Source organism: Empidonax traillii, unplaced genomic scaffold (assembly GCF_003031625.1).
Source record: "Empidonax traillii isolate 1590-97213 ecotype Southwest subspecies unplaced genomic scaffold, ASM303162v1 scaffold513:size879593, whole genome shotgun sequence".
Lineage (NCBI taxonomy): Eukaryota > Metazoa > Chordata > Aves > Passeriformes > Tyrannidae > Empidonax > Empidonax traillii.
In genome coordinates, this window is record NW_020955706.1 from 633711 (window position 1) to 646171 (window position 12461).

A 12461-nucleotide genomic window follows, 5' to 3' on the forward strand; every position below is an offset into this window, starting at 1 on the left:
CAGACCTGATGTCATGACCGAAGCCCATGACACGGTCCCCGCCGCTGCCCCGTTTCTCCGACACGCCGGTAGCAGCCTGACTCCGTGCTTTGCGTGGCGCACCGGGGCCAGCGGCAGGAGCGGACAGCGAGGTGCGGTGCGGTGCCGAGCCCCGGCGCCGCCCCGCCGCTGCGCGCACAGGGCCGCGGCCGCGCTCGGCTGAGCATCCCTGCGCCGGCCGCCCCTGCCCAGCCCAGCCCCGACACCTGTGCCCGGGGCAGCGCAGGACCACCCGCCGCAGGTGGGTCCCGCCGGCGCAGGGGGCACCTTGGCCGGCGGGCGGGGGCGGGGGGCGGCGCGGCGGGGCTGCGGCGGCGGCTGCCCGCCCCCTCTCTCCCTCCCTCCCTCCCTCCCTCCGTCAGGCGGGCGGGGAGTGCGGGCAGCGGCGGGGCGCAGCCTCCCGGGCCGCAGCGGGGATGCGCCGCGGAGCCCTGTGAGGAGGTGGGCGCTGACCGGCGGCGCTGGGGGCGCGCAGGGGCCCGTGCGCGGAGCCGAGCGGCGGGACGGGCCGGGTCGGGCCGGGTCGGGAGCCGCGGGTCGCGGCGGGGCCGGGGTCGGCGGGTCCCCGGGGGCCGCGCGGGGTCCTGTGCCGCGGAGCGCGGCGGTACCGCCGGAGGGGCGGAAGCGGGTCTGGGCGCGGAGGCGGCGGGGCCGGGCCCGGGGCTGGGGCAGTGGCCCGGCGGGGGCTCTGCGGCCCCGGGGGCGCATCCGGAGCATCCGGACCGGGGGGGCCGGGCCGCGGTTACGTAACGGCATCCGCGCAGGGAGATGCGCCCGTGTCAGCCCCGAGCCCGCGACTCCGCTGCCGCTCCCCGAAGTCGGGATTTCTTACCCCTTCGTTGCAGAGCAGTTTAAAATGCCCCAATAAACTGTGTGGTCTGCAAGGTTCGGTTGTAGATTAGCTATTGCCAAGTTGATACACTGTTAGGATACCTTTGTTGTTTTCCTTCTGTTTCTCTCAGAACCAGGTAGGAACGGCCTATATTCCCAATTTGCTGGCAATGCTGCAAAACCTTTCCAAGTACATTGAAGATGTATGGGTTCGTTAAAATTGGTGTTTGGAAATCATCTGTTTGTCAGAAGTGCTGATGCTTAAAATGACTATCTGACGTGGGTTTTGCCATTGGCTCATTTCATTTCAGTTTATAATTGCTGTAGTGTGCTGTGAGGCTACATCGTTGATTTTCTTCCCAAAAGCTTCAGCAATGCAGATGCTATGGACTAACAGTAACTGAAACAAAAGACCTTGCTGTACATCTCAGAGCAAATTAGGAAGCCAAGGTCGAACAGTGAACTGCAGCGCAACTTGTATGGGAAAACAACAGAACAAAAGTATTCACAAATCTTATTAGACAGTTTAAGTGAAAAGTGTTCCTTAAATAGACTCTTACTCAGTAGATGAAAAAAAATTGCATAGTGAAGGTGTGAGGAAATAGCTATTTTAGGACTACAATTAACTGTATCAGCTCAATTTTAATGGAACTAGTACATTTAATTGCATTCCTAACAGATTTTCTGTTCTCCAGATGATTAAGTTGCAGAATGATACCAGCTCAAAGATTAAAATCTCATCAAGTATCTAATGGTTTCTGTACAATGAAATTGTGTTTGGTTTATAATAGTTCTTTTCTAATAACCAGCCTTCGTCCATATAGCTGTAGGTATGATAATTAGACTTTTTTTTTTTCATGGTATAAATGACAGGACCTTGACCTTTAGAGGTTAAGCAGATGTGGTTGTTATGGATCTTATATGTTTAGTACTTATAAACATCTTTAAGTGTATATATAATAAATAGGGATTTCTTTTTGTTTAAAAACTACACAAGAAGACTACTTTCTCTTTTATCTCCTTTTAGATAAATTAACAGAGATGTGACTGATTATTTAAAAACCTTAAAGAATTTATATTTAAACTATGTTTTCTGTACAAATACGTGGCAGGATGTGTATCTGGACAGCAATACATTGCAGGATCTGTACCTGAAGACTCCCTATACATTTTCCTTTGCTACTGAGGGCTGACAGAGGTACCTTTTGTTGTACTATAGTTCAACAAGCTTGCTTCTTCCACTTCCCATTAGTTGGGTATTGCGCTCACAGATCCTCCACAGTGCTTATGAGCTGTACCTGGCTGTGGAAAGATAAAGCTTTGTGACATCTTTAGTAGGGGAGTCCCCTGCCTCTGTTGCAAATGGTGGTGGAGATGGGACTGGTCTCCTTTACTACATCTTCCTCTGGTCCACTCTGGAGATGAAAGCAGAGAGTGTTCATAGTACAGCTTCATTTTCCTTTAGTCCTCTGGCATGTGTATGCGATATGTACACATGTTTACCCCTTGGTGCTGCACACTTCAGCTGAGGCATGGTCTGCTGATGGATTTCGTAGTGTGATGGAAGTGAATGCTTTTGTTCTTGTTTGGCTAGATACACATCATATCAGCATAGGTTTTCTCTGCTTTTCTTTTTTCTTTTCTTTTTTTTCCCTCCCACATAATCCTTTAGAATCCTGAGAATTTACACTTCTTTACCATGTGGCTTTGTCTCAGGAGGGTTGTATTTCTTAAGGGTCTTAGTCCTCTAGGTCAGCCCTTCTGTGCCTGTGACGCACCAGAGAACCTGCAGTGAGAGACGGGAAGGAACTGCTTCACTGCTAAAGATATGTGTGTTTATATTTTTCCTGTGTGTGTATGTATACAGTGAGCCTATCCTAATGGTTTAATTAGCCGTTACGCCTCATGTATAGGGTGGCAAACACTTGTGCTCTTCTCTAATATTTTTTTAAAACACTGAGCAATTCAAAAAATTCCCAGAGATTTCTGGGAGGATTTTTTTTGTGTCTTTCTTTTTTTCCCCCCTAGTAACCTAATGCTTTGTGGTTTTGAAGTTTTTGACTGTCCTGGCATGAGAAAAGGCAGCAGTTTTTGCAGATAATTTTTATGAGAAATGTTACTCTGGGCAATTCTACTTAAAAAAGGAATTTCTCCAAGAACTTCCTTCAGGCTTGTGTTTCTTTCTTAAGCTAAGTTTATTGAGATTAAAAAGAAATCTTCACAGTGGAGTACTAAAGTAAATACTTACTTTTTTGGGGAGGAGGGAATTTGCCATATCAAGGTTCTAAGTGTTGAAGGAAGCAGCAACAGGTGCAATACACAAATGAAAGTAAATATGCTCAGGCCATTTGAGGGATGTTGGATTTTTGGCAGATTAAAAACATGGCTTTGGTCATAGACAGGGAGACTCCAGCTGCCAAAAGTCTAGTGACAAGGTAGTTGTATAGTGAGATACCAGGTAACATGAGCTGAATTTGGTTGTAATATGAAATAGTAAGGAATATGTAATTATAGAGCTGTAGAATGGTTTGGATTGGAAAGGACCTTTACAGGTCCTCTATTCCAACTACCTGCAATGAGTAGGGACATCTTCAACTAGACCAGGTTGCTCAGAGCCCCATCCAACCTGGCCTTGGATGTTTTCAGGGATAGGGCATCTACTACCTCTCTGGGCAACCTGTTTCAGTGTTTCCTCTCCCTCATCATAAAAAATTTCATCCTTATATCTTTTCTGAATCAACCCTCTTTTGGTTTAAAGCTGTAACTCCTTGTCCTATTGCTATTTTCCTAGGCCTACTAGTAGAGTTCATGCTATGAGTGGTGTTATTATGTTTGTAATTAATTTCACATTTCCATACCAAGGTTTTCTTAGCTGTAAATACAAGCCCACTATTTCCTGTAAGTCAGAATACAGACATGGAGGCAGGTAAAAGTGTTTTTTTAAATGCAACTGCTATATATATCCTGATGAATGGTGTTTCTAGCATGTCTCTCTTTTGGGGTTGATCCTTTAAAAAAAGTTGAAAAGGGATGGAAGAACATTTTGGTGCTGGTAGCTGATAAACCAGTGAAAGGGAGGACAACTAAATGTGAAATGTGGAAGCTGAGAGAAGACCACGGGAGTTTCTGTGTGTAGACAGTCAAACTTACGTATTTTAGGGAAACTTCAGGACTGCACAGAGTTGTTAAGGGGGAAAAGAGGGAACAGTGCCAAAATACTAGGGACAACCGTTAAAAGAGGAAAAACAGGGTTGGTTTTGTTGCTGTTGTTTTGGTTTTTTTTTTTTTTTTTTTCAGTGAGGGTTGGCTCAAGTGACATCTGAAGGGTCCTTCCAACCTGAATTATTCTGTAATTCTGTTTTGGCATGAAAGGTGAAACCCAGAAAATTGTTAATTTTCTATTAACAGTGAAAAATAGATGGTGTTGAGAAACTCTGAATTATTTCTTTTTCTGCATATGTATGTTAATCCTACAGAATTTTCAGATAGTTTATAAGCTGGTTCCAAGTGAAATGTGTTACTCTCTGCTGAGGGCTATTTACATAGGTGGTAGCAGCAGGTAGGGAGATGCTGAATTTCCAGTCTTGTATTTCTGAGACAGCTACAGGCTGGTTGCTTAAATGGTTTCAGTGTAAGCCCCCCCATCACCAAATCAGAAACTGAAAAAGATTTTATGTCATTACTGGTTACCTATAACTTTAAAAAGAGAAGTTTAGAAGGAAGAAGAGGAGGAGTAAGAAGATTGAAGAAGAGTAAGAGGATAGGTCTGGAATGTATGACAGTTGTAAACTCCTTAAACTAGGAGAGCTTTATAATAATTCTTAGAAATGTTCTCTGTAGCAGAGAGAACAGATGCATTTTGAAATCAAGTTAAATGATTTCAATTTTTTTTAATTCCTTAGAAATTAATATATTTTAATACTAATTGAGAGCACATCTCATAAAGGAAATAATGGATATATTAATATGAGGTGTAAAGGAAAGAAGTTTCTAATTCATTGTGAACTTAATATGGAATTGCAAGAATTTTAAGTAGCAGATGTCATGTTGCACTAGATTCAGTTTTCTACGAAAAAATAATTTCTTTCTGGGAAGCTTGGTTTTCTTGTTGTCTTCTTGGAAGGCTGAGCTGGAGGGGAACAGACTTGTGCAAGGTCCAGGCCACTAGTCAGGACTTTGACACACTGAGCAGGTGGGGTGAGCATTCTGTTCCTCAGGGTCTGTGGTGTCAGTGTCACCTGGACCTTGATTTGTGTGTATCCTGGAACAGACAAGCTGGAACAGAAATCATCTTGCTTAATAAAACACTACTAAATTATGTGATACAGTGGTGTCTGTCCTTGCAGCCATCCCACCACCCTCTTCTGCTGTGACAAACCCAGTGTGGATAAGGTGGTCTTACACAGGATTTGGGTCAGGAGGATTTTCGTTGAATATCCTACAGAAACGGTTCCAGGCTGATGATTCTTCTTCCCATTTCACCTCTGCCTTTACTGTCTCTGTCCTGTGTGTGGTCAAACTGCATCTGCAGTGGGACTACAAATGGTCTCTTGTCCCCACTTCTACTGTATTAGGATTTTTATGCCTGACCTACTCAGGGATGCCTGACATCCTTGTGATCTCATTCAGGAAAACCACCTTTAACTGTTTCTTCCCTTCTGCTTTTGAAAATAAAATTCAGTCTTGTTTGAAAAGAAATGGCACTGTGATTGGAGAAGTGTGAGAGAAATGAGCCCTGTGAGAAATAAACCCTGAGAGAATAAACACTGTGGCTCATCTTCTTAAATTATGATTTTTGAGGTTTTGGCCACAAGATAAAAATTTCTTCAATTAGTTTCGTTTCTAATGCAGGAAAACATTTAGGATAATGATAGAGAACAATTTATTTTCTTTTGTACCTTTACATTTAGGGTACTAGTTAGTTGTGTTGTCATCTAGTAAAGATTGATCTAGGGAAAATGGAAAGGCAGAATCACTGATGGAGAACTACAGAAATGGCAACAAATGTACCACATAAAGGGACTTTCAGCTTGAAAATTGGAATGTTTAGTTTAGTGACAGATGTTTTTTTCAGAGTGGAGTGGGTCAGCTGGGTGAGAAGATGGTGGCTGATGGTAGAAATGATACTTGGTTACAAGGAAGAAGCTTCAACATAAAACAGCTTGCCGAGGTCTGAAACTTGGCAGTTGGTGTTGAGTTATCTTGAGGTCCCTCTGACCCCAGTGTGAGGATGACATATGCATTCCTCTGGTATGTAATTATGTCTCTTTCCTGTATAAAGTCTGTGTTTCTTGGTTTTAATCTGTTTCTGGAAAACAAGCCTCATAAGATGTTTGCAAAAACCATAAAGATTGAACCATCTGAAATGGAGCTATAGAGTAGTCAGAGGATGAGTCTGGATGTAAAGTATCGGTGTGCCCCTGGTACTGGAAGGTTAGCTCTGTAGCCATACAAATTCTGTGTCTTTCTTTGTAATGGTTGAGGAATGAATAAAATCCATCTCATTTTTCCCCTCTTCTGGTCAGCTGAATGCAAGTTTTCTTTCCAAGTTCAGCTGTGCCTAACAACTGTGTTCTGTAACACAGAACTGTGTTCTGTAACTGCGTGACTTCTAGGAGCTATAGCCAGGTTGTACACAGTTGATACATGGTTTAATGTTCTCGGGTGACATAATAGTGGGCAAAAAGAATGCATTCTCTGACTGAAGAAAAAAAAAAAAGGTTCTGTAACTCCTCTTAACTGTGACCTATGTTTATGTGGGTGTAAAATATGCTTTGGGAAGCTAAATGTAAATTATGTGGTGTTCCACTGAGCAGGCTTTTCTCCATTCTCCTAAGGACTGATAGTGTAGCCTACATATAAAGCCCGTGGTCAGTTTGCAGTATGCAATACAATGCAGTTACTTTTTGCAATGCAAAATAGTCTTTAAAAAACCCAAACAAGGTATTTTCTTTAGTAGCTGCAAACTCTGTCTCCTGCCCAGTCACCGTAAGTACCATTGAGTGACAGAGCTTACAGTGAGTAACTAGAGTGGCTTCTGTCTCTAATTAATACAGTAATGATTGTATTTTCTTTTGATGTGGATTGAAGATTAGTGGGGCAGGTCTGAAAATGAGCCAGAGATGAGGGTTAGAATTAGCCCAGCTGACTAACCCTCAGACCCTTACAGGACTGTAATAGCTCCATATGGTTGTGGAGTGTCTGTGAGTTTAAGGGATAGAAGCAGCTTCAGAAGTAATCTATTATATGCTTTTTAATTTCCATTTTTAGTGATACAAAGGTTGTGGTTGGATCTGCAAAGTAATTGGTTGCTCTAAAATGTAACAATGACCGTGGCAGCTTCGTTTCATAGGTCCTACCATTTCCATAGTGGCTGCTATGTGTGTCCATCTGCCTGAAGAAGAGAAAGTGTGCTACAAATTTAAGTTTTGTGAACTACATTAGTAAGAGGAAAGAGTGTCAGATTCTTTGCCTTTAAAATTTACAAATTCCTATTCATAAATTTCTTTGTTTTTTTCATAGTGTTGTGGCCCAAACAATATAATGTGAATCTATAAAGGGTAACTTTGAGTAAAGCAGCCATGCTGTAATCACTTGGTCTTTCCTAAAGCTGTGATTTTTTTTCTTAATACCCTTAGGTTTTGTGTTTCCCAGTTGCAGTGCCCAGACTGGTTCCCCAGAGGCTGCATAACAGATCACTGCTCATAGTTCTCCTGATACTTTGTGCCTTCCCAAGTGCCTCATTTTTCTCCCAACTGTATGGCCTTTATAGTTCCAAATATATACTTGTCCTCTATGATGTGTGCACATTCTGATAGTTGAGATGTTGCTCAAACTGTTAATGCACTGTTAATGTACGAGGGCTGTGCACGGGGTGGGGGAGGAAGGATCATTGCCTCCAGCTCTGATACTGCTGCCTGCCCAGTCCAGAGCTGTACTGGCTCTTGGCTGCCAGCTCGTGGTGCAAATACATGGTGATGTCATTATCCCCTGCCACTTTATGGTATTTCTAGTATAGTTACCTCCTGATATACTCATTATTAGATTTTCCCCTCAATGTTCTTCAGAATTTTGAGAGATTTATTCAGTATTTGAAATTTTTTGTGCTTTCTTCCTAATTTTGTGAGTGTATTAACTCAATAATTTTGCATAAAGCTATCAAATGTCAGTCATAAATGCGTGCTGTTTCTCTTTACTATTCCATGACATTCTTTTGTCAAGTTAAATACATTGACTTCAGCATCTTCTGTATTTTCTTCATTCTTTTTCACGTGTATTTTTTGCAGTAAGTCAGTAAAAATAATTTAAAAGATGCAGTAAGGAATTAAGCTGTGTAAAAAATAGATAGATACAGATAAAATAAGGACTTGATAAACGTGGTGAATTTCCCTTGAGGGCAACAGAAGTATGCTAGCTTACATCAGTTGAAGGGGTTTTAAATACAGTAAACCAGAACTATTTAAGCTGTGATTGATGTAAATTAGGCTCATAGCTCTCTCTAGAAAAAGGGCAATATCTTATAACAAAGAAGTTTTATTTCTTGCTGCCACTGCACGGGTTTTCAATAGTAAACTCTCCGCCTGTTTTCCTTCTGTTCTCCTACTTTGTCTGGTTGTGGACATTATACTCAGTGCTGAGACACACAGAACATGCTTGTGGAGGGCATAGCAGCTGCAGAGATTCTATACTTCAACATCTATGGCAACATTCCCACATTAAAAGCTGATGGAAACAAACTGCTCTTTAAGCTGCAGATACCTTGAGGAACACATAGTTCCGTTTTCTTGGCTGATTCTTTGGAAGTTTGCCATGAGAAATGTGTCATACCTTTGTGATGTAACACTCAGAAAACCACCAACACTTTCTAAATCTATTTGTAGATGTAATTTCTTATAAATAATGCAATGAATACAAACTAATTTCGAAACTAATTTTTTAAAAGCCGAATGCACCAGGGGTGTGTGTTCATTGCCTCTGGCTTTCCAGCACCGAGACATGCTTCCTCAGCTCGTGCCCTCTCTATCATTCTTCCTCCTCATAGGTCACTCCCTACCCTTTAATTCACTGCTCTCTGAATTTCAGTCCTGTGCCAGGGCGCACCCATCCTTCAGGGTATGTCCCCTTGTCCAGGCTGCCAATGCTCCAGCTGCCCGTCCTGCAGCCCGGCTGATGCAGTCTTCCATGCTTCTCCTGGGGGTCCTTAGCCACCTCAGGAGATCCTTGGTGCGTATTGTCAGGGGCTGGGAACTATGAAGGGAAACAACCTTTGAGAACAAAATGCCTGGATGTTCACAGTGTAAGCATACCAAGGAAAATCAGTTATTTTCCTACCACTCTTTCTGCCTAGTAGCAGTGTAAGGTGCCATTTCTTAATTGGAGAAAGTGAACTATTTTTGCACTTGAGGTTGGTCTTTCTGTCAAGGTGGGTTATACATTTCAATCATGCTGAAGCAGATTTAAACATAATGGTGCAAAATCCGAATGCAAGTTTCTTGTTTAGAAGGACAAGTCTGAACAGAAATAAATGTCTATGTGTGTTGTGGGATCCAGAAAGTAATTCAGGCAGACCTTTCTGAAATTTTTCTTTTTAAACAATCTCAGTATGCTGCAAAAATGACTTTCACTTCTTTAGTTTCCCACAGGTTACAGCACAGAAAATCAATACTTTTTCAGCTAATGTCAGTTTTTTCCATTAAAGGATAAATGAGGAAGCATGAAGCTTCTAGTCTTCTCTGACTGCCGTGTGCTTCCCAGACAGCTAATTTTAATTTATCTTTATATTTTGTATATTGTGTACTTACTGCTTGTCATTTTATTGTCACTGCTAAACATTGTTTATGTTTATGAGTTAAATACTCAAATAATGATGTGGTGCATGTTTAAAGCCTTTGTTCAAGTACACCAAGTTAAAAGGGTGAATGTTTTTTGAGGAAATTAAACTTGGTAAGAAACTGAAAACGATCCCTATCATAGGTGGTGGCTTGTGTTATCTTTGTAATCACTGAAATTTGTCAGTGTCTAAGTGTTGATGCTTTGCAAGTTTGGTCAGTTTAATTTTTATGAACTAAAATATGACAAGACAGAATATACAGTTTACAAATACTTTCAAAGACTAAAACATAAATATTTGAAAGGAATGGACTGTAGACTTCCAACTCATAGCCTGTCATCTTGCTGAATGTCTGACTGGAGTGGTGGGGAAGTAGAGACCAATGCCTTGGACAGCTGGAGAATGTGGTTAAAGAAAAAGAAAAGGAAATATTAAATGTCCTAACTTTTTCAAATGCATGGGCAAAGTTCTGCTTTGTAGAATAAATGCAATTTTCCTGTTTCAGGATGCTTGTTAAAAATCAGAGAAAATAAGGATGAATTTGAGATTTTCCTTCCAGAACACTGTAATTTTGAACTGAATATCTACAGTGCTTTTCTCCCCTTTTGTTAATCTACCTTTTAGAGTTTTTATAGTCAGGAAGCTGTCCCAAAACACTTATTTCTCAGGTGTCACTATGTAGCATTAATACAGTTAACCTTATAAGTCCTTTTTTCTTCGCTTGGTAGTCTTTCAAGGATCATTTTGTTGCTATTTTCTGTTGTTGATTGATTTTGGAACAGGTATTGCATACAGCAAGGGAGTTTCTCTTCAGTGTAAATGGCTATGGGCATCTTGGCTGAGGTTACTGACACATATTTGGCTAAATGCTGACTTACCAACTATTGTGAAGGATTGAGGAATGTCAAAAAAATAAACTGAGTTACTTAAGAAAATTACTGTTGTCCTTCAGTTAGAGTGATCTCTGAAGGTAGAAAAAAAATTACAACAGACCTTGAAAGTCAATATTGAGATAAAATAAGTGTCAAGGTTAACAAAATATTTTATGATGTTGGGTCCTGAAGTGCCTAAAAAAGTGGCTAAAATGAATATTGTTATCCATTCAGTGCCAGTATGCACAGTAATGAAAAGTTTCAGTTGAAAAACACTAAGTCTCACTTTTGATTGGATGCTTTTGTGTACTTCAGTTTTCTGGTGTAAGTCTCTGAAGGTATATTTATTTAATATAATGACAGCATTATTACTGGTGATAACATTTATGTATTAATAGATCAAAATATATTTTTACTGTCTAGATGATAGATGACTCAGAATCAATGCATTTTATGCTAGTGAATTTACAAATACTGAGTTGCCCTAACCTGAGTTTATACCTTGTGAATACTATAGGAGAATAAGGAGTGGAAGGAGAAATATTATCTATATTTCTATTCTTATGGCATCTTTTATGGTATTTAATATAGTAGCATTTTATAATTTATACTTCTGGCATGAATCTTGCATGAAATATTTTTTTCAAGATTATTCTTATGCCTAGATGTTGCTGTTGGATAATGTTAGGAGATTGCTCAGTAACTAAGAGATCAGGAACATTCAACGGGAAGCTTAAGAAGAAGATGCTATACTTCACGGGTTATAAGGCATTAGAAAAAAAATCTAATGACTTGGGTTGCAACTTCTGACACAGATCATGAGGGCTGGAGCACATCTCTCATGAAGAAAGGCTGGGAGAATTGAGGTTGTTCAGCCTGGGGAAGAGAAGGCTCCAGGGAGACTTTGTAACACCTTCCATTATCTAAAGGGAGCCTTTTTATGTGTAGTGACAGGGCCAAGGGGTAATGGTTTTAAACTGAAAGAGATGGATTAAGACTAGATGTAAGGAAAAAATTCTTGAGAGTGGTGAGACACTGGAACAGGTTGCCCAGAGATTCTGTGGCTGCACCCTCCCTGGAAGCATTCAGCCTGGTCTAGGGGAAGGTGGCCTATGGCAGGGGGGTTAGAACTAGATGATCTTTAAGGTCCCTTTCAGCCCAAACCATTCTGTGGTTCTATATTTAGGTCTTCGAGGCCAACGAAATATGAAGTGAACCCTTCTATGCAGTTTTCTGCTTTAGTGGTGGTACATAAGTCTTCTGTTTCATAAACATGTGTGATTCCCCTGAAGAGGGAAGAGGATGCTTTTATTTTGTTTGTCAGTTTTATTCATGCAATTTTATCATTAGAATTTTGCCCATATTTTGTTGAAGCTTGTTCTGGAAAACCCAAATTTGTCAACATCTTACATGAGAATAAGAAGCTCTGAGTGGGAACAGTGCTCCCTGATTTGTCAAAGTCAATGAACAAAGGGAGGTGGAATACTTAATGAAGACTGTTTGATTGGAGTTGGTGACAGCCAGCACATCGTCTTGGCTCTGGCCAAGACCGCAGATAAAATCTTACGGCAACTGTTAACAGCAAAGGTGGAGGTGTGGATAGAATCCTGGCAACTGGGAGATTTAATGATACAAGAATGAAGTCTGATGTCATCATGAAAGAAAATTTTTAGTGTCCTGTCTAGTGGTAATAAATGCCTCCTCTTCAGGCTGACAATCGGTCCTAATAGAATTGCAGGTGAATGTTGAGCTGCTTCCTTCTGAGATATCGTGATGAGAGTAATTGAAAGAACCAGATTTATGTTCAGCTGCTTACTCCTTGAGGTCTTTTTGTTATCTTTAAACCAGTGTTAATTTAGGTCACCCTTTAATCTAAGTAAAATAGACCC

The 12461-nt window shown here is 41.2% G+C and overlaps 1 protein-coding gene across 4 annotated transcripts in view; it reads left to right on the top strand.

Annotated features, from left to right (window-relative positions):
• Nucleotides 1–409: 409 nt before the first annotated feature.
• The window catches only part of OSBPL6 (oxysterol binding protein like 6), an 87350-nt gene continuing 75298 nt past the window's right edge, over nt 410–12461 (top strand). For 3 of the 4 annotated variants that reach the window (XM_027896696.1, XM_027896700.1, XM_027896701.1), the window contains exon 1: nt 410–480. The gene's annotated coding sequence lies outside the window, so the exon portion shown is untranslated. The remainder of the gene's footprint in view (nt 481–12461) is intronic. The other variant, XM_027896698.1, reaches the window with a different exon arrangement.